General features: G+C 39.8%; 1 protein-coding gene across 18 annotated transcripts in view; it reads left to right on the top strand.

Annotated features, from left to right (window-relative positions):
* Positions 1 to 23,313, top strand: part of ICA1 (islet cell autoantigen 1) — a 158,250-nt gene that overhangs the window by 61,745 nt on the left and 73,192 nt on the right. The window lies entirely within an intron of this gene.

Below are 23,313 nucleotides of genomic sequence, written 5' to 3'. Positions count from 1 at the left end.
CAGTGAAGAACATCTCAGCTAAATCTGAATTAGGGCCTCTCTGGCCTGAGTTGAGTATAAGAATCCTCTAAGAAGCAAGTTGGATGTGGAGAATCGTGGCTTCTACCTAAGGATTTTGATTCTGGAGGCGTGGGGTGGGGTCCAGAGATCTGACTTTTAACAGGCTCCCAGATAATTCCTTTGCTGAGATCCACACATCACACCTTGAGAAATATTTTCTCAGTGTGCCACTGTGAAATAGCTGATGTTCATGATGATGAATGATCTATCAAAAAAGACAATTTTGCTCCATTTTAGAAGATAGACATTTAATAAGAGTTATCTGATTTATGAAGATTTCTAAATATTTTTTTAGAGTAAGCTTTAACTACATGGAAAAGTCACTTAAACCAGTTGATTTCCCAGGAACTCTACTATATTAAGGCTCACTGTGCTTTTTATTACTTACATACATGTCTACCTAAGGCTTGGAGCCCAGAGATTTGTATATCACAAACACTCAAACATTACTTGTTTTATATAGAATCAGTATTCACCTTTCTAACAAAATCTCTTCTCCTGTTTCAACTAAAGCTCCTTGTCTTCTCTAGGTTTATACTGAAAACTGAAACAGCTAGAACGGAGCCTCAGGTTAGTTAATATCTATAATTGATACTCAGCAGCAAACAATTCTGACAGTTAATGTATCCATGTTAATCATAAGGAATTTTCCAGGAGCAGTCTGCTACTGTCCTGTTCTGATATGCATGTTAAAATTGCCCGCAGATTCACAAAGGAATCCTCCCCTCTGCATTTTCCCCCATTTGTGTGGTGCGTCTATTGCCTATAGCTGATTCTTCCTGTTAGGAGTAATCAGCCTAAGACAGAGCAGGCTCACCAACAGGTCCTACAAATGCCTCCATTATTTTACTCTGGTTTGTTACAGCTAACATTATTCTTAAGAAATATCATCCTAGGCTGAGCATGGTGACTCACACCTGTAATCCCAGCACTTTGGGAGGCCAAGGTAGGTGGATCACGAGGGCAGGAGATCAAGACCATCCTGGCCAACGTGGTGAAACCCCGACTCTACTAAAAATACAAAAATTAGCCGGGCATGGTGGCGGGTACCTGTAGTCCCAACTACTCAAGAGGCTGGGACAGGATAATCGTTTGGACCCAGGAGGCGGAGGTTGCAGTGAGCCAAGATGGTGCCACTGCACTCCAGCCTGGTAACAGAGTGAGACTCCATCTCAAAAAAAAAAAAAAAAAAATTGGGCCGGGCGCGGTGGCTGAAGCCTGTAATCCCAGCACTTTGGGTGGCCGAGGCGGGTGGATCACGAGGTCAAGAGATCGAGACCATCCTGGTCAACATGGTGAAACCCCGTCTCTACTAAAAATACAAAAAATCAGCTGGGCATGGTGGCACGTGCCTGTAATCCCAGCTGCTCAGGAGGCTGAGGCAGGAGAATTGCCTGAACCCAGGAGGCGGAGGTTGCAGTGAGCCGAGATCGCGCCATTGCACTCCAGCCTGGGTAATGAGAGCGAAACTCCGTCTCAAAAAAAAAAAACCAAAAAAAAAAAAACATGCTGACTTGGAGGTAATTTCTGTGGCGAGTACCAAGATGTTTACTAAGCTGAGAAAAAGTCAGGGGTGATATAAAAACAGTAATTCTCATTTGTCCCCAGAATGGCATTTCTGTGCTTGCGGGAATGCACTAGAGGTTGTGAAATCATAAATGAAGAATGTCAGAAATACAGTACTTTGACATTTCTTGACAAATATGTAGTTAGCCATTCTTGAACAAGACAAAAGAAAGTTTGACGTTGAATGTAATAGTAGAAGTCATAACAAAATTGGCACATTTTTAAAAGTTTATCAGCTACAGTTGTAAGCATTTTACATGAATGGGCTCTTTAAAACTCCCCAAGAGGAAGACACTATGATCTCCTTTTCACAGATGAGGATTTTGATGCTTAGAGAGGTTACATAACTGTCTCAATGTGACATAGTTAGACCATGTCAGGACCAGGTGAAAGGGATTATAATTTGACTCAGACCACATTGACACATACATCCCCTTATTTTCTGGAACTGAAGCAGTTTCTTCATGAGCAGTATGATGGGGTCTTCTAGACTTTTCTTCATGAGCAGTATGATGGGGTCTTCTAGACTTGTCAGTTGAATAGGGTTAAGTAGCTTCTGTTGTTTCAGTTGAAATGTTGAGTCGATTCAAAATTTGGCTTCCTCTGCACTGTTTTAAATCATCTCTTTTTGGATGCTCTTTCAGAAGCATTCTCTGCCCCCGGAGGGTGTTGGGCTGACTGTGTCCTGGGGGTAGACAGGGGATACGGTGTCCTTGAGGCCACTCCGTGTTCCCTGGTTCCTTGCTTATCTTGCTGCAGTATTGTTAGTCTGGGCTTGCATGGTGAATTCCTAAAGCCTGTGGCCAGGGGAACGCCTGGTCTACTTCCCCAGCCCTAGCAATGTTCTAGGAGCCTCAGCCTCCTTCCTTTGGTGAGTCTCCCTAATGGCAACTCTGATTACCTTGGACTTCCATTTGGCCCCTAACCCAGTGCCATTCCCCGGCAAGCTCACTGGCCAGCACACTCAGCCACCTCCCACTTCTTTCCATAAAACACGGAAGATCTGCATTTCTTCTTCTCCATACCACAAAAGCTCATGGAGAAATCTGGGAGCTAAACTTAGCCCTTTTTCATCAACTACATTGCTTTATTTTAATGCAGCTGACCCTACTTGGAGCAGAGGCAGGCCCGAGAGGCAACCCCCTTATAAACTCCCAAGCAGGCCGTGGGGCAGCTCACCTTCTGCCTTTGGTTTTTCCCTCAGGGCTTTTCCTCCTTGGGACAGAGTTGGGCCCCATGTATCTTTGCCCACTTCTCTGATTGAAGGCCTTCACCCGGAAAGGGGTAAGCAGGATTTGTCCCTTCCTTCCTCCTGTCATTAACCCCATCACTACCACCACCATAATACAAAGTCTAGGATCAAGTCCATCTGCTAAAGTGGGAGATAAACATTTTGTAATCCTTTAAAAAGCCCGAGTTTCAAGGTTTTTGTCTTGCTGCAGACTTGACACCCCAATTTTGGGCTGACAGGAACTGGAGAGTGCCACTTTCTTTTTGCCTTTCTTCTGCAGCAATCCAGAGGCACAGGTCTGCCTCACTCTGGCGATGGAGAAGGTCAGGCACATAGACATGCGACTAGAAAACCACATTGATATATTACAAAAATATTACCCCAATTTTCCATGACTAAAACCCAAGCATTTTCACTCTAGAAAGTATGTTTTTATCTGCCATACTCACTGACCACTAAAGTAAATGAAATTAGTGGGTTTTTTTGGGTTAGAGAGAATAGAGCAGTGGTAAGAGTAGATCAGACATGAAACACTTCAGTCCAGAACATGTCTACAGTTACAAAAGGAGCCAAAGCTAGATGTGGATTTTCTGAGAAATAGACAGTGAGAAAGTAGAAAAGAATGATAAATTATGAAACTATCCTGTTTGGCTGGACATTTAGTAGATGGACCCAGGGTTACCAGCTGAAAACGCAACTAATATTCATAACTGTGGCTTAAATCTTCATGAAACTCTTTCCTTATATTCAAGAATCTAAAATGATCTTCAGTAGTCAGATACAGTCTAGTAAATCCAATTTCCTGTATTCAGGTGTTCTTTCTGCTGCTTTTCCAAGAGACCTCCCCGGTCTCATCTCTTTCATTCCCAGCAAGGCCCCTTTCATGCTTGTCACCCTTCAGGTGGCATGTGCAGGCTCTATCTCTGTGCCCTTCATGGTGCGTTCGTCAAACAGGAAGTCTGTCTCTTCCTCTATTTCCTCTGTGTCAACTTATGGCTTCTCCTTTAACCTGGCATAAAACCCAAATCTTCCACAAATTCACTTTTTGGTTAATATAGTACTTTGTTATTGTTCTAATACATTTTTTTGTAATTGTTCTATTTTTCTTTTGTTCAACTGTGCTAAAGGTTCTCAAAGACTTTAAGAAGCTTCAATTACTTCTGTCATCCTGGAAACCCATGGCACTATGCTTTAACTCAATAAATATTGAGTTGATGTATTTTTTGATTTTTAAAATTTTATTGTTTTTAAATTGCTCCCTTTATTATAAATTTTTTTAAGAACTGCTCACCTTATTCTCACTCAGATGTTTATGAGTTACCTGAGATGTTTTGATACAGGCATGCAATGCGTGATAATCATATCATGTAAAATGGAGCATTCATTCCCTCCAGAATTTATCTTTTATGTTATAAGCAATTCAGTTATACTCTTTTACTTTACAATGTACAGTTAAATTATTATTGACTGTACAATTATTATTGATAGCCCTCTGTTGTGCTATCAAATACTAGGTCCTACTCATTTTTTCTGTTTTTTTGTACCCATTAACATCCCATAACTTTCCTGCCCACCTCCCATTACCCTTTCCAGTCTCTGGTATCCATGAGTTCCACTATTTATATTTTTAGATTCCACAAATAAATGAGAACATGCAATGTTCGTCTTTCTATGCCTGGCTTATTTCATTAACATAATGACCTCCAGTTCCATCCGTGATGTTGCAAATGATAGGGACTCATTCTTTTTATGGCTGAGTAGTACTCCATTGTGTATAAGTACCACATTTTCTTTATCTGTTCACCTAGTGATGGACACTTAGGTTGCCTTTAAATCTTAGCTGTAGTGAACAGCCAAGAGCCTGTATTTGCTGCAACAGATACAGGAGCGCAGATATGTCTTTGATATAAAGGTATTGATCAACTTACGACCTATGCAACTTACGACCATTCGACTTTACGACCATAATCGCTAGCCATGACTGCTCCGCATCTGGCAGCGCAAACGTTACCCAGCTGGGCATACGACAGTGCAGACCAGCTTCCGGCAGCACTACCATCTCTGCGTGCACCATTTCAACTGTACATATAGCCTACTCAACTTACGACCAAATCGTGTTACGACCGGCCTGCCGGTCCCAATCGTGGTCGTAAGTCGAGCACTAGCTGTACTGATTTTCTTTCTTTTGGGTATATACCCAGAATGGGATAGCTGGATCATACAGTAGCTCTGCTTTTACTTTTCTGAGGACCCTCCATACAGTTATCCATAATGGTTGTACAGATTTATGAGGGTTCCCCTTTTTTCCACATCCTTGCCAGAATTTGTTATTACTTGTCTTTTGGGTAAAGGTCATTTTAACTGGGGTGAGATGATCTCTCATTGTCCTTTGGATTTGCATTTATCTGATGATCAGTAATGTTGAGCACTTTTTCTTATGCCTGTTTGCCATTTCTGTGTCTTCTTTTGAGAAATGTCTATTCAAATCTTTTGCCCACTTTTATATCAGATTATTAGATTTTTTCCTATTGAGTTGTTTGAACTCCTTATATATTCTAGTTATTAATCTCTTGTCAGGTAGTTTGCACATATTTCTCCCATTCTGTGGGCCGTCGCTTCACTTTGTTGTTTCCTTTGCCGTGCAGAACTGCTCCCTTTATTCTCACTGAGGCTGGAAACTTACAGAACATCTTGGTGCCTTACTCTCTCACACCTCCCACATCCAACAAATCATCAGATTAGCATATTTTGACCTTCTAAATATTTTCCATATCTGTGTCTTCTTGAGCCTGTCATCTCGGCTCTTGCTCAGGCCTTGTGATGCTTGTCTGGACCACCAGTCTCTGGCTTGACTTCCTGCCTCAGTTCTGCCTTCCACACACCCCAGTGTGACTGAAATGAAACCCAAATCCAACCACATCAACATCTTTACAAAGTTGCTGCCAAGGCCACAGGATTGAGTTCAAGCTCCCCAACATCCCACAAAGCCCTCTGTGGTTTCACTCTGGTCCAAATCTAGGGTTTTAATTCACGCTATTTCCAGCCTCATATTTTCTGTTGCAATAACATCAAGCTGCTTGGTTTTCTTCAAACAATGGGCTGTTTCTTATGCTCATTCCTTTGCTTATATTGTCTCCTCTGCCAGGAGACAGGTTGAGGTTGATACCACCTCGGCAGGTATGTGGACGATTTCCCTTCAACCTGGTGAAAGAGAATAGAAATCCATAAGAGAAGGAGTATGAGGCAGCACAGTTTGTAGAGCAGGATGGGTGGATGTTTGTGACAATGGGTAACATTTACACAAACCACATTTTCTGCCGTAGGCCATTAGCTTGTATTCTGCTTCCATATTTTGGCTTGTGGTATACCGCAATCCGTATTGTTTGTTACATACATAACTTTTGGAAATTTTAATTTTCAAAAGAAAGTTGAAATATATCATTCCAAAATATATAGAATACTCTTCTGATAAAATCATTATCTGTAACGTATATTTTTTATTGATTCCCTAATATCCATTCTCTCCCAAATAGTCTAAAACGATAGTTCTCAGTGTGTAGTTCACCAACCAGCTGCATCAGTCTCGCTCAAGAACTTGTTAAAAACTTTTGAGCCCCATCTCAGACCTACTGAATCAGAAATTCTGGAGGTGGGGTTTAGCAACCTGGGTTTTGGTAAGGTCCTCCAGGGATCTGATGCATGTAGAGGTTTGGGAACCACTAGTCTAAGACAATCTTGATAATTCTACTCTTTACCACTGACTTGTTTAAGAATATATAGGTAACGGGATTCTGGCCAGTAAGAGGTGAGAAGTTGGTTTGGGCAGTAGGAAGCTTTCTGGGAAAAGTGTTCTTGTCCTAAAATGGATACTCAGTGAAAGATTATACCTGTGTTTACCTGCATGTTTTCATATCTGGATGAGATATCTGAAAATTGCTTTCCCCTCTTGGGACCATAAAAGGTGCCAGGTGAGGGCAAAGGCAGCAGCTGAGAGGGGCCAAGCAGAGAGAGCAAAGGACCTGGGCGACTTAGGACCTCACAGAGCCATTGATTAGCCAACTTTGGAAGCTATGCTACCTCTGGAGTATGAATTGTTTCCTGATTATTGAATTCCATTTGAATCAGCTCCCCCATAATTGTCAAAAAAATAAAAATGGATGCATACACATATTCTTTATATATACATGCATTTATTCACACCTAAAATCTCTTCCCTTGTTTTTAAAGGTGACACTGGACAGTGATTATTATTACTTACCTGTTAGTGAGGTTCTTTGAAACCAACTGAAACCCAGATGTCCCATTCACTTCTAGAATATAGTGGCCATGCTTCACTTTAATGGCCAGACACCAAATACTGATGTTTCAAGCCTTTTTGCTATTTGTCCTGGAGGTGCAAAACTTTTCAGGAGTCCCTGCCCAGGCATTCTCAGGAATCCCGCAGGAATGCAGTGCTCCTCAGTTCACTTGGGGCACTCTTCTGTGGGTCAATCCTTGTCATCCTTTAACGGGAGAAAATTACAACATGTGACTCCTCAAAGAATTTCTTGGTCAAGTACTCTCAGAGTCCACTTGAGGATACTTCTTTCCTCTATACTCTGCCTTGCCCCATGTCGTAGGAAATCGTTTCCCGCTCTCACATGGGAGTGCCATTGGCTGTGGCTTGCCTCTTCCTGGGATCCTCAGAGAGAATTAATGTCTCAGTAGTCAAAGGGGAAACAGTTCAAGAAATGCAATCTACCCACTAGGCTGATTAGCATTCACTTTATAATGCAGAGCCCTTTAGCTCCTCCTTGTCTCTAACTTCTTCCTCCTTTCCAGAATGTTATCGGTTTTCTCTTTGTATAATTAAAGACCTATTAAAGTTTTTCTACCAAAAATAAAAGAGCAATTTCTCCTCATAAGTGATTTCAGACTTCACTTTGAAGGTAGTTACCCTGCTTTTTGCCATCAAGGTTTTAAATAGCATGGAGTTGGGTTTTTGCTGATATCATGCAATATACAAGAATCCAGTGCTCTCTGAGAATTGGTGGGATAGGGAGTATAGGAGAAACTTAGAAATAAAGCAGCAGTTGGAGCCACCATGCCTGGCTTTTCAGGAAGAACAACAACACAATTAGACCTCAAGGACTTAGAACTAGAGGGTCCCTCAGGGCTTGAAAACTGACTTACCTCATCTCTCCCCAGCACATAAAACTCATGGATTTCTGGTTAAGCGTGCAGCCACTGGTCTATATCTTACTTAGCTCCCCACTACGAATTGTCTGTTTCTTTCCATAGTCCCCAGTTCAAATTTCTAAGGGAGAGGATTTGATTGGACTAGCTTGTCATTGGTTTTTGTGTCTGAGCAGAGCTTTATACCAGATGACCTCACAGGTCAATGACCCAGATGGAATGACTCCCTTGGGTCAGATGACAACCTTTAGTCTAATCAGCTGTGTTTATGGAATAGAGGTAGGGGTATGGGGCAGGGTCACAGGGAAGCTACAAAGTCACTCCTCCTCAAGGAATAGGTTAGGGCTGCTCCTTCAGCAGAGACTGAGTTGGACAGGGGGCAGGGGCGGGCCTCCTCCCTTAGAAGGAGACTGTAGGCCTAGCCAGGGCTTATCGCAGTGTGACCAAGAGGTACAATGCAGTCCTTTCCAAGGAAACACAAGGGGAGGCTGACTTTTAATTAAATGATTGACATCCACAATTTGACTTCAACAAGTTGTCCTTTCCAGGACTCAGTTTTTTCATCTATAAAATCAGACAGTTCATCTTAGTGATCTCTGGGGACCTTTCATTCAGGGAAGACCTGGGCTTATATCCTATTTGGAGCCCTGTTTCAGACAAAAAATACAAAATTTGATGCAAGATTTTGAAAGGGGCCCTGAAACTCAAGCATCCTTAGTTTCATATAATTCCATCTTTGCTCTCATCCTTAAATTCTACGGCTTCTTTCAGGTCATTGTTCTGGATTCTGCCTACGTCTTGTGCTTACAGCCTGAGGCCTTTTGATGAACGACATGCATGCTTGTCTGTAGCTTCACTTCCAAAGAACAGTATTACCCTAGCCATTTGTCCCTTAAATAGACTCCAGACAATTTGCTGGTTTGAGAGAGCCAAAAATTTGGTCCGCAAACATGTTACAAATTTGAAATATAATATTATCGTTATATTGAAACTGCCATGATTTGTACAGAAATTGTTTTTGTTTGTTTTCTCCTTAAAATTTTTATCTTTCTTTTTTTTATTATTATACTTTAAGTTCTAGGGTACATGTGCAGATCTTACAGGATTGTTACATAGGTATACACATGCCATGGTGGTTTGCTGCCTCCATCCCCCCTTCACCTACATTAGGTATTTCTCCTAATGTTATTCCTCCTCAACCTCTCCACTCACTGCTATCACTCCCCTAGCTCCCCACCCCCCAAGAGACCACAGTGTGTGTTGGTTCCCTCCCTGTGTCCATGTGTGCTCATTATTCAACACCCATTTATGTGTGAGAACATGCGGCATTTGGTTTTCTGTTCTTGTATCACTTTTCTGAGAATGATGGTTTCCAAATTCATCCGTGTCCCTGCAAAGGACATGAACTTGTCCTTTTTCATGGCTGCATAATATTCCGTGGTGTATATGTGCCACATTTTCCCTGTCTAGTCTATCATCTATGGGCATTTGGGTTGGTTCCAAGTCTTTGCTATTGTAAACAGTGCCACAATGAACATAAGTGTGCATGTGTCGTTATAATAGAATGGTTTATAATCCTTTGGGTATATACCCAATAATGGGACTGCTGGGTCAAATGATATTTCTATTTCTAGATCCTTGAGGAATCTCCACACTGTCTTCCACAATGGTTGCACTAATTTGCATTCCCACCAACAGCAGAAATTGTTTTGCTTTCTAACTCCATACTTTTCGAAGTGCACCCAGTCCTCAGAGATGTTACTGGTCAATGGTCAGTGGTCTTTATGTCTTGGCATACATTCATCTATCAGAGGGCAGTTTCTCATAGCTAATGTATCTTCTGGCTGTTGATGTGTCGCTGCTTATATTTCTTGAATGTTCATTTTCATTGTTACCATTGTATTGTATTATATCTGCCTGTTTACATACATGGATCAATAGTTCCAAAGAAATTCATGGTAGTGTAAAATCTGAGATGAAAATATTGATGTATTGACTCAGAATAACTAACTTTATAAATATAAACAGTGGGCAGTGCTCCATTCAGAAAAAGCTCTAAAAAGAAGTATGGTGCTGTTGAAAAGTTAGATTTAACTGATTCATTAATATATTGTCTAAGAGGAGACTCTGTCCAGCAAGGGTGAAAACTGCTGATGTTTTCTTTCATGACATTTCCATAAAACCTTCAACCACGTATTTAGTAAACTAAGTATAAATGTTACTAAACCAAGTCTTGCTGTTATTTCTGATGACCTACAATTAAAAGGAGAACCATAAAATATAGAAATCAAATAGATGTGGAACTTTCCTACAACTCAAGTGTTCATCTCATTGAAAATTTCAGACAATAGCTTTCTGATCATTGACAAGAAACTACAACCATTGTTACTATGTATTGCCTTTTCCTATCCTATTTTTAATCTTTTTGCTCTACTTTTTGAGAAATCTGTTAAGCTTTATCTTCTAATACATCTATTTTTTAGAGATTTTTGCTTATTTTTAAATGTTTCTTTTTTACAACATCCTGTTCTTGCTTTATGAGTAAGGTATTTCCTCATCTCCCTGAAGATGTGAATTGTTTTTCTTCTACATGAAATATCTCTGCTGGCCTCCCATTTGCATCTTTCAGCTATCTCTGTTATCTGTAGAGTAACTAGAAAGGTTGGCCTCAAAGGGCTAAAAGTCTTTGATTATGTGCTCATATTAAAGAAGGAGATCCTGAAAAGCTGCTTAGATGCTCTATGTATATGGGTGGAATTTGCCAACTGTGGTTCATTAAAGAGTGATCTGGCCGTCAGTATCTTTAGTGTATTCTAAAGAGTATATTTAGCATGTATTTTCCTGTACTTGGCAGATTCCACAGGGGAGACTGTTTCACTTCTTGCTTGCAGGGAATATATATTGTTGCCAAAATTGTGGGAGCCAGGGTAGGAGAAGGAGCCAGACTATCAACTTTTAGTATGTAAACTCCCTCTCATCTCCCTGGGTTCATAACCGTGTCCATGCCTCTAGCTGTTCTGGGTTCTCCAGAGCATATCCCTCTCTTTTACATTCTCCAGAAAGGCAGCCTTTCCTGCTTGGGATGAAGTTAGGGATCTGGGCATTTAACAAATTAAACAGACATTCAGCCAAGCTTGCTCTTATTAACCCCGCTATCACTTTCACTTGTTGATAGGGGTATAGTTAGAATGGCATTCTGCCTCAGTAATGGCGGACCATCTCTATAATGGTGGACTGCCTCAGTAATGCTGGATTGCCTTGGTAATGGCTGACTTCCTCATAATGGCAGCCTGCCTCGGTAAGGGCAGACTGCCTCAGTAATGGCAACTGCCTCGGTAATAGCGGACGCCCTTCCCCCCACAAAGCTGGACCATCCCAGGTCCAGCTGTGCTTGCTGTGAAACTCTCAATCCAGAGCATTTCAGATTGCTGGTCTTTGTGGGGGTGGGAACCAGCCGAGCCAGATCACCTGGCTCCCTGTTTCAGCCCCCGTTTTTTTCAGTTGAATGGGTGACTCTGTCTCCCAGGCATTCCAGTCACCAGCTGAAATGGCGCCCAGATTTGTGTGAGTTTTTGTGCGGAGACCTGCTGCGGAACAGCCACGCTGGAGACTCCTGGTGCTTTTCTTCCAGGAATCTCCTGGTCTGTGGGCAGTAAAAATTCATTTGGGAATGTAGTGATCACTTACCCTCTGCGTTTTCGCTGGGAACTACAATCCAGAGCTGTTCCTATTCAGCCATCTTGGATCCTCTCCTCGACAGTGGGTAATTTGTAAAGGGAAGAAGTTTAATTGACCGACAGTCATGGTGGAAGGTGAATGAGGAGCAAAGTCATGTCTTACATGGTGGCAGGCAAGAATGCTTGTGCAGGGTATCTCCCATTTATAAATACCATCAGATCTCGTGAGACATTCACTACAATAAGAATAGTATGGAGGAAATGGCCCCCATGATTCAATTATCTCCACCTGACCTCTGCAATAATTGAATTATTACAATACAAGGAGATTTGGGTGGTGATGCAGCCAAACCATATCAATATATATATTATATGTTAAATTATATGTGAAGTTAATAGACTATTTTAAGAGCAGTTTTTAGGTTCACAACAAAATTGAGAGAAAGATACAGAGTTTCTGCATACTCACTCCCCTCTTCCCAACCACCCCCCAACACATATACCTGGTGCATACACACAGCCTACCTCACCATCAACATCCCCTGTCAGTGCAGTACATTTTTCACAATCAATGAGCCGGGCTCGACACATTATTACCAACCAAAGTCTACAGTTTACATGGGGTTCACTCTTTGTGTTGTAGATTCTGTCTTTTGACAAATATAGTGACATGTACCCACTATTATAGTAGCATCTGGGTAGTTTCATTGCCCTAAAAATCATCTTTGCTCCACCTATTCATCCTTCTGTCTGCCCGAGCCCCTGGCAACCACTGATCTTTTTAGTGCCTTCTTAGTTTTGCTTTTTTCAGAATGTCATATAATTGGAATCATATAGCACATAGTCTTTTCAGATTGGTGTCTTTCACTTAGTAATATGTACTTAAATTTCTTCATATCTTTTCATGGCTTTATAGCTCATTTCCTTTTAATGCTGAATAATATCATTGTCTGGATGTATCACAGTTTTTTTCATCGATTCATCTACTGAAGGGCATTTTGGTTGCTTCCAATTGTTGGCAGTTATGAATAAAGGTGTTGTAAACATTCATATACAGGTTTTTGTGTGGCTGTTTTTAATTCCAGGTAGATACCAAGGAATATTGTTGCTAGGTCATATGGTAAGAACTTTAGTTTTATAAGAAACTGTCAAACTGTCTTTTAAAGTGGTGATAGCATTTTACTTTTTTGTTTTTTTGAAATGGAATTTCATTTTTGTTGTCCAGGCTGGAGTGCAATGGCACAATCTTGCCTCACTACAACCTCTGCCTCCTGGGTTCAAAGATTCTCCTGCCTCAGCCTCCCAGATTAGCTGGGACCACAAGCATGCACTACCATGCCCAGCTAATTTATTTTTAGTAGAGATAGGGTTTCACCATGATGACCAGGCTGGTCTCAAACTCATGACCTCAAGGGATCCAGGGATCCACCCACCTCAGCTTCTCAAAGTGCTGGAATTACAGGCATGAGCAACTGCACCCGGCCCTGTTTTGTATTCTTATACCCTCACCAGCATTCAATGTCAGTGTTTTGGATTTTAGCCATTCTAGTATGTACGTATTATCTCATTGTTGTTTTAATTTGCAGTTCCCTAATGGCATATGATATTGGGCATCTTTTCATATGCTTATTAGCCATCTGTATGTCTTCTTTGGTGAAGTATCTATTCATATATCTTGCCACTTTTTAAATCAGGTTATTTTCTTATTGTTGAGTTTTAAAGTTTCTTTGTATATTTTGAATAACATGTCCTTTATCATACATGTCTTTTGCAAACATTTTCTCCCAAACATATAATTTTCAATGCTTTATTATTTTAACTCAAGATAAGAAATATTTTTTGGAGCACTTATTAAGTACTTAGCACTGCATGGGCATTGGATATTTAACACAGAAAAAGACCCAATACCTACATTTAAAGGGCTTCAATTTGTCATAAGCATTTCCCTGTGTGTCAAAAAAATTTTTATTAAGAAAAAAAGTGATGACAGTAGTCAAATATTCCATTATATGAAACTTCCTAACATTAGACCTTTAGATTGCTTACACTGTGAGCAAATAACGCTGTCTGAAACTTTTTGTATATAAACCTTTGCCCATATTTTAGAAAATTCCTCTGAATTTGTAGGTATCTGCTCCAAGAAATGAACTTGGCCGAGAAGAAGTAACATTTTTATAGCTTTTGATGACTCAAGGAAGTTTTAAGTCAGACACTTGCTAGTTTGGTAAAATTAATTAAGCTAGAAATGGTGAGAATTTTAAAAGGAGAGATAGCCTTTTCTCACAAATAAGGAAGTTTATTTTGTAAACAAAGATGAACTTTTTTAAAAAAGGTATTTATTTTTGGCTGATCCTGTAAGTCATTTTCACTGATATTAACATTTATTACATTAGGTCTCCACCCCAACCCTACTGCCCAGAGATTCTGATTCAGGGATCTAGAGTATAATGTAGTGGGCAGGAGAGTTCACACGCATAAAAATATATGTGTGTGTGTGTGTGTGTGTGTGTGTGTGTGTGTGTGTGTATAACAGACAGGATTCCAGAGTAAGCTAGACTTGGAGGAACACTAGCTCTGTTCCAGGCCTGAAATATCATCAAGCCTGTTACCAGTTTAAAGGGCAAAGATTTTAAAAACCATTTTTTCTATGAAGATAACTATATAATTATAATTGGTCATATGTGGACAAAGACAGAAAATGAACTTGGAAAAATGAAAAGAATGCAGTTAGAATAGAGGCAGTTGTAATTTTTTGCAGCCACCGCAGGCAAACATAGAAACTCCACCCATCACAGACTCCTGGCTCCTTTCCTGTGACCTTCTTACAACATCTCTATTCCACATAAAATTATCTCCTTTTTTCTTTATATTCGTTTTTGTCTCTCTTTGTTAGCTCTTCTTCTTAGATATGTTATTACTCAAAGGTTTGTTATGGAAGCAGGCAAAGTATAATGTAATGAATGAATAAATAAATAAGCAAATGGAACAGAAGGTAGTTTTTTCCTTGTCATATCTGGCCAAACTCTAACTTCAATAGGATATCACGCAATGGCAGAATCGACAGGGGGAAGGATTTAAAGCATAGAATGCTTTTGCCACCACCATTTTCTTAGTGATTTTGACAACAGGATTAATTTAGGAAATGAATATATTGACCTCTTTGATTTAATGTCATGCCTGGTCCCTTGGAATGTTTAACTCTAGTTAGTAGACCTCTCTTTTTGCAGAAGCATAGGTTAGCAATTCTGAAACTATTCTTTGTGCATTCCAGGATTGAGCAGATAAGTTGTAGACAGTGGGAGCCAGGTTTTGCACTTTAGGAGAACAGAGCTACAATTGTAAAAGAGGAGATAGAACGAACTCTGCAGTATTGGATTCAAATTGGAGATGCGGATGTGAACTCCTGGTTTCTAATACATACACACATACATGCCTGCATACATACATGTGTGTATGTGTTTAGATATATGCAAATGCATATAGATGTGCATGGATTATATGTATATGTGTATGTGCATTGCATGTGAGTACTTGTGGCTATGCACACATTTGTTTGCATATACATATAAACATTTCTGAGCTCAGTCCTCTGAGATGACCTTGATGTAGTTTCACTTTAGTAGCAATGAGCATATCTAGAAACCAGATCTTTATTTCTGTATACCCTATTCTCCACTAAAAGGAACCAGGGTTTTTTGGAGAAGTGGTTAAATTCAAATTTGGGGCAGGTAAAGAAGAGTAGCAGCCTGGAACATCATGTTATGCCAAAAATGAAGAAAGTGCTTACAGAATAAGAGGGACATGTCAAAATGACACAGGAGCCAGCCCAAAGAGGCTCCCATTGGCCAAATATGAGATAATTTAAGCATTAAAATAAGTTACTAATTTAAATAAATAATTTTAGTAAATGTCATACTATTGAATAAAGCAAGAATCTGTGAGCTACTCTGATATAAACAAATAAGGGAGAAGTGAGAGCTTCAGTAGAAAGCCAACCAATAAATATAGAAAGAATGTTGAAAATCAAAAATCATATTCTGCAAGCCATCATAAAAATAATTGATTCAGTCAAGAATCATCTCTGAATGTGAAAACTGATGGATGGAAGTTTGATGAGATTTAGGATCTTTACATTGTCTCAAAGTATATTCCTGCAAGGTACATTTTATTTACAATGGGTGAAATAGTAACTCAAATGGAGAAACCTGGCAAACACCATCTTAACCGAAAGATTAAAGTTGACATCACTAGTGGTGGGACTGACCAACAGCATGTGCCACATGATGTCATGCACTGAGGAAAAGCCAGAATTACTTTTGTTATACGGCTAGAGGTGTATAACTTTAAGTGTGTGGACACATCAGATAACCCAAAATGTGGAACACTCTCTAAAATACCTATCCTGAACAAAGATAGACCCAGGAACTTCCCAGATTAAAGGAGACTAAAAAATCATGACAACTGAATGCAATGTATGATTTTAGATTTTCTTTTATAAAAGATATTATTGGGACAGTTGATAAAATCACAATAAGGTCTGTAGTTTTAGATAATATTATTTCAATATTAATTTCCTGATTCCAATAATTGTACTGTGGTTATGTAAGAAAGTTCTTTATTTTTAGGAAATATATATTGAAGTATTTAAGAATAAAAGAACTTTGTGTCTGCAATTTACACTTAAATACTTCAGAAAAAAATCTGTGTGTGTTTATATTTAGAAAATGAAAAGACAAACATAGTAATGTTTGGGTGAACTAACATTTTGGGAATCTGGGTGAAGGGTATCCAGGCATACAGAGAATTCTTGCAACATTTCTACAAGTCTGGAATTATGTTTAGTGTTTTTGTTATTTGAATTTTAATACATTTATTTATAATGTTCAAATTAAGAAATTAAACACTCAGTATATGAAAGAATAGAAGGAATGGCGTTGAAAAAAGTGACAGTAGAGTTTATATTGTATTATAATATTATACAGTATTGTAATACGTAACATTACTATATGTATTACATAATACATATATACCGATGCTTCTTGACTTACAATGGAGTTTTGTCCCAGTAAACCCATTAAGTTGAAAATGCATTTAATACACTAAACTTACCAAACAGCATAGCTTACCACAGGCTATCTCAAATGTTTTCAGAATGCTTACATTAGCCTACACTGGGGCAAAATCATCTAACACAAAACCTATATTATACTACAGTGCTTCATATCTCATGTAAATTATTGAATACTGTACTGATAATGAAAAACAGAATGGTTGTTTGGGCACTTGAAGTAGTTTCTGCTGAATACATGCTGCTTCTGCATCTTGGCAAAGTCAAAAACTCTACGTCAAACCATCATAAATCAAACATGGCAAATCCGGTACTGTCTGCACAATATTATAATATTGAATTATGCTGTAGCTATTGTGATATAATCACAGTTATGTGCCAGCATGATTCTTTGTGAATTCAGTGAGACCTGGTCTATGTCTTTCAGATAAATGACCTAAGACTAGATGATAGCAGGGACATTATACGTCAAAATAGTGATTTCAGTCACTCTCACATAAGGTGGCGGGCAGGAACGATTGACAGCTATCATCTTAAAAGCTTATTGGAGTTAGACCGTGGTTCCTCACATCTGCTGACCTGTGACTGTGGAATAAACAACTCTGATGACTGTTTATTCATGATCATACTGTAGTCATGTTCCTGAGGAATTCCAAGGCAGTAAAAATTTAGAAGCTAAATGTTTAACTTTCCAGAATGTAACTTTTCTGCACTAAGTCAGAGCAAGGCTCACGGAAGCAAACTTCCTTGTTCACTAAACACTCAGCACAGAAAAATTGAGAGATCACACATGTAACTGTGAACTTTGCACTCAAAGATTCATAAACTTAACAAACCAAAAATAGTATCTGTTGTTGATCCAAAAGCCTCCATTCTAATGACAAACTTATGGTGGCTAAAAACTTTTTAAATGTTAGGTTGAGTTCCTGCTTTGTCCCTCTGCATGTGTTTGAGCCAGGTTAAGTTGATTTGAACCTGGGAAAAGAAACACATTGCCTCTGTAGGGTTTTCTAAGCCATTTGAAGAAAGGTACTAAATAACCAGTTCTGTGAGGTTTTAGAATCCTCCAGGGGGCACCAGAACATTCCAATGCAGGTGAACACATTTCATTAAGTCCAGAATGGCTAATCGTATTACCTTATTATAATTGATTCCTCTACCATAACATTTTCAGTTGCATTAACATCATTTTTTTTGTACATTTACTTTTACAACATTTGTGAGTTTATGGAATGTTTCTGCCTCTCTGAGGAGGCAGAGGAAGGAAAGAGATCATCTCTTGGATGAGTCCTTAGAAACTAGAGCCATGTCTCCTCTGGGTAAATGTGAAAGGTTTCAGCCCACTCGGAGAGTAAGAATTTTCCAAATGTTCCTAATCTGACAGGGAAAAAAAAAAAACTTGAGGAAACTGAGAATTCAATTTACTTTCTTAGCCTTAAGGCTGTGTATAAGCCACCCTGTTATTATCATTAATAATAAACGCAGTGAATGTCAGACAGGCACTTCATGGTAGATTTTTATATGAATTTTATGCAAAAGTAAAGGGTTGCCAGGCTACTGCATAATATTACTCAGTTCTGGTCCAGGAGTACAAAATTCCACCAGGCCTCCTGAGCCCGTCCCTCCAATTAGTGGCTACTTCATTATGAATAAAGAACCCTCATTACTGTGGGCCTTCAAGTGAAATAGGATCCCCTACCTCTTGAAATCCGCCTTTCTAAGTACAGACAGTTCCCAACTTACAAACAATCCACTTAAGAACCACCAAGGCATTCAGAGGCTGCTGTAGGCTCCTGCAGCTGCCGCCTGGGCCCCCTGCCCGGCCCCCTGCCCAGCCCCCACCCCACACTTCTGGGCTGCTCAAGGGAGCGCTGCCCACCCCCCTTGCTGAGCCAGCTGCCCACCTGCCCCTCGGACTGCAGGCTTGGAGCTGGGGGTTCAGTGAGGCCTCAGAGCTACCGCTGGTTTTATAGTTGAGCTCAGCTATGGGGTAAATAGGCTTTTGTGGCCTGGCCTGGGAACCGAACCACCATTTAAAAAAAAAGAAGAAGAAAAAACCTGGCTCCATGGGAAAATGTATTCTGCATTCCCAGTAGCCAGCCAACACATGTTAGAATGACTGTGGAGGCTGTCTTCTGTCTTCATGCCCCTAGCAGGGCGAGAAGAAAGAATCCGCCTGTGTGTTCTGGGTTCTGGGTCCAGCTCTAGCACTAAACCCAACATGGGACCTTAGTAAGCCCTTTAACCTCTCTGGGTATCACATCCTCTATAAGAAAATAGGATTGTACTAAATGAGTCATAAGCCTCTTTCTAGTATAATGGCCCCAATTGATCAAAGCTCTACCCTCATTTTATTCATTCAGAGGCGTTTTACTCAGGCACCTGCTTTGTGCAGGTTCTGGGCCTAGTGGTGAGGATACAGTCAAATAACACAGATCCCAGCTCTCACAGGGTGCAGTGTTGGGGAGATAAATATTTAAGTGAATGCTCATAAGTGCTATGACTGCGACAGGCACTGGGTGCTGTAAAAGCCCAGAAGGTCTGAATCAGATGAAGACTGCAGAGGAGTTGGCTCGCAGGCTCACTCCCCTGATTTCTATTTTAATTGACTCCTCTCCCAGGGTATCAAATCTGGTTCACTGGGAAGCATGGCTCCTGCATCTGCCGTCCTAACAGTTTGGCTTGGTCCCCTGACCATCAAGGAAAGTCTTGCCTTCCTCTTTGCATCACTGAAAGATAGAATACAGGGATGCTGCCACCAAACCATAGACTTGATTCCTATGAGTAAGGCCCTAAATGCTTGCTGCTCCTCTGCCCTAGGAAGCCCCAGCCAAAAAAGTCTCTCTCTTGCTCTCCTTGGGGCCTTCCCTGCCCTGAAGAGAGGCAGGATTGGCAGCAACTCACACCCCCAAGTTTAAAATATTCCTTACCACCCAAATATTTCTAAAGGCCCAGCTACCTCCTGCTGTCCTATATTTGTAATTTTCTAATTATAATTCTACCAAAAATCCCTGCCAGACTCCTACCCTACTCCACACTCACTTTTAAAATAGTAACAATCAAAGTGATTCAAAGAAGTCACCTATCATTTGGAAGGCGGCATAACAGTGTTTCAAGGTGGAATCTTGACTCTGTGCCTTGATATTGCACATTATGAAATTATATCATTATGAAGGTTCCTGAGCAAGGAGGTGACCATGGAAAAGCAGTTTTGAGGAAAGTTAATTTTGGTAGCTCTGTGTAGGATGCTACAAGAATGGAGAGGAGGGAAAAGATGAGAGATTTTCAGCGTAGAAATGATGAGACTTAGAACCAAATAAGTGTGTCATTATGCAATAGGAAGTTATATAACTTTTCTATACTCTCAGAGTATCTTATTTGATTCTATGAAAGCATGTCGATAATTATAACTGGAAAATCTTTTCATATAAATAACAAAACACCCCAAGAAAACATTATATAACAGTTTTCTAATCCCCATTCCATTATGTTCCCTTAGGATGCCTTTAGTATAAGAAACAGCCTGATGCCATGGTAAGGAGCTCAGTCTCTGCAGTGAGCATCTCCTGGGTTCAAACTGTGGCTTCACCACTTCATAGCAGTATAATCTCAGGCAGGTCTCTTAACTCCTGAGTATTTCAGTGTCTTCATCTGAAAAATGGAGATCCTGTCACGTGCTGTAAAATGACTTTCTATGACAGTGGTCCCATAAGGTAATGATGGGGCTGACAATTCCCATTGCCTAGTGACATCTCGATGGTACTAACTGTGCAAATCTGGCCTAAGTTGTGTCTTAGTTTTTAACAAAAAAAGGTTAAAAAGTGAAAAAAGTTAAAGATAGAAAAAAAGCTGATTGAATAAGGATATAAAAGAAGAAAATCTTTTGTGCAGTTGTACAATGTATCTGTGCTTTATGACAAGAATTATTACAGAAGAGTCAAAAATTTTAAAATGTTGAAATAAAGTTTGAAAAGTTACAGTAAAGTAAGGTTAATTATTATTGAAGAAAGAAAAATATTTTTTTATAAATTTAGTGTAGTCTAAGTGTAGTGCTTATAAAGTCTACAATAGCGTACAATAATTCCCTGGACCTTCACATTCACTCACCACTCACTCATCCAGAGAAACTTCCAGGCCTGCAAGCTCCATTTGTGGTAGGCCCCTAAACAGGTTTATCATTTTTATGCCATATTTTTACTGTACCTTTTGTATGTTTAGGTGTGTGCAGATACACAAACACTTATCATTGTGTTACAATTGCCTACAGCATTCAGTACAATAACATGTTGTACAATGATGATACTAACTGTGCAAATATATATGTTCAAAGTGATTCAAAGAAGTCACCTATCATGTGGAAGGTGGCATAATAGAGTGGTTCAGGTTGGAACCTTGAACAAAATAACATGTTGTACAGGTTTGTAGCCTAGGAGAAATAGGCCATCTCATATACTATAAGTGTAGCATCTGATATGTGAGCAAGGATGACATCACCTAACAACATGTTTCTGAGAACATATCCCCATCATTAAGTGACACATAAAAGTAATCAGGTCAAGCTCATAAGATCCTAATGAGGATTAAATCTGTAATATTTGTAAAGTTCTTAGAACAAAATGTGGTCCATATTAAGCACAACATAAACATTCTGTGTTGCCCAATTGTAGGTGTTCGATAAATAAAATAAATGCAAACAAGGTAATAGCCTGTGTGCTATGTTGAGATATTGAATGGTTTGTCTTTTGAGAAATGGAGACAACATTACTGAAATAAGAATATAATTCTAACTAGCGGTCATATTTCCCCATCTCAGTGGCACATTGAGGCCCTGTCACATCTATGTAATGGAGTCCATCAAACTGAATACATTATGCATGAAAGTGCACTTGTGATACCTCACCCTGGTCAGCCCCTTTTCCTTCCCTCCTTGTTTTTGTTGACCGCAGCTTGAAATCTTAACTTCAAATTCAACTTCTCTTTTCTCTTTTCTGACCCATTTATTTGGTTTCAAAATCTCATCATTTCTACCCTGGAAATCTCTCTGTCATCCATCTCCTGTCTCCGTTTGCATAGAAGCCTACATAGAGCTGCCAACCTCATCTTCCCAAAACACCACTCTACTGTGGCCACTTCCCTGCTTAGGACCATCGGCAGCTCCCCATTGCTTAACAAGCAAAGCCCTCAGCCTGTCATTCAGGACCACACAAATCCAGCCCACTGTCCTTCCCTAGGTCCAATACTCATATTCCCAACAGCCTTTTCTCCACGGTGACCACATGAGTGCTGTGCCAAGCATCGTCCACATTTATGTTTGTTGTCCAGGCTTCACTATAAACGATGCCCCTCTTCACTCACAGTGTCCCTGTTTGGACAGTAAATCAGTAAATTGTATGGTCACCCTGCTGTTACCCCATTAGCCAAACCATGTATCCCAGAATTCCCTGTCTTCTCCCCTGTTCCTTTCATCTGAATTACCATCTCTTGATCTGTGCCTATCCAAAAGCTTCCCCTTTCTCAAAGGCCATTCAAATATTACTTCCTGTACTCTCAAAAATCTCCCACGGTTCTTTATACGCCACTCTTTTACCACCCAACACTTTCTAATGTGTATAATGATTGTTTATATGCTGTATCGCTCCTCTTTCAGAATACGACCCTTGAAGAAAGAAACTGTGTCTGATTAACAAAGTGTTTCCTGTAGCATCTAACCCAGGGTCTTACCTGCATGGAAAAATAACAGACATCAGTTCCCGAGTGCTTGCTATGCTCCAAGCACTGTATGTATAATCAGTATACACTTTAAATACCATCTGTATGTATTATCTCATTTAATCCTAACAATCCCTTTGAAATACTGTGTCTCTGTTTACAAATTTGGAAATTAAGCCTTCTGCTTCACAGAAGCAGTAAGCCTGCATATAAACATTCGAGCCCAAATTTCTCTGACTTCAAAGGGCATGCTGTTAACCTTTTCACTCCAGGCAGATGGTTCTTAAACTTAAATATACAGTAGAGTCTTCTGGAGGGCTTGGTGAAAGGAACTGATGTGCCCTGTCCTAGTTTCTGATTCTATAGGCCTGCGTTAGGGCCCAAGAGTTACATTTCTATAAAGCTCCCAGGTGATGCTGATGTTGCTGATCCAGACAGCACACTGTGAAAACCACTGTATAAGTAAGCGTAATCATTCATCAATGAATAAATGGATGGATGGATGGATGGATGGATATGGATGGCCAGATGGGTGGGTAAGGTGAATGGATGGTTGGATGAATATATTTAAATTAATCACTTGGTTTAAAGTTTCATATGTCTGCTCTAATTTTATACATTAGGCACATTGATATATTCACTTATAATTCTTAAAAGATCAGGATTAAAATTAACTTTTATTTTACACAGCCATCTTTACTGTTTCATAATATTGCTTACATTTGAATTTGAGCTGATTATTTCAGTTTTTTAAAACCAAAGACAGAATTTTAAAAACTTATTTCTCATTTTTGTGTATGTGTGTTTGGTTTTCTTTCTTTTTTTCT

The sequence above is a fragment of the Cebus imitator genome, unplaced genomic scaffold (assembly GCF_001604975.1).
Source record: "Cebus imitator isolate Cc_AM_T3 unplaced genomic scaffold, Cebus_imitator-1.0 Scaffold37, whole genome shotgun sequence".
In the NCBI taxonomy this organism is placed as follows: Eukaryota; Metazoa; Chordata; class Mammalia; order Primates; family Cebidae; genus Cebus; species Cebus imitator.
The sequence above is the reverse complement of the archived record's forward strand: the minus strand, read 5'-3'. Positions and strand labels throughout refer to the sequence as shown.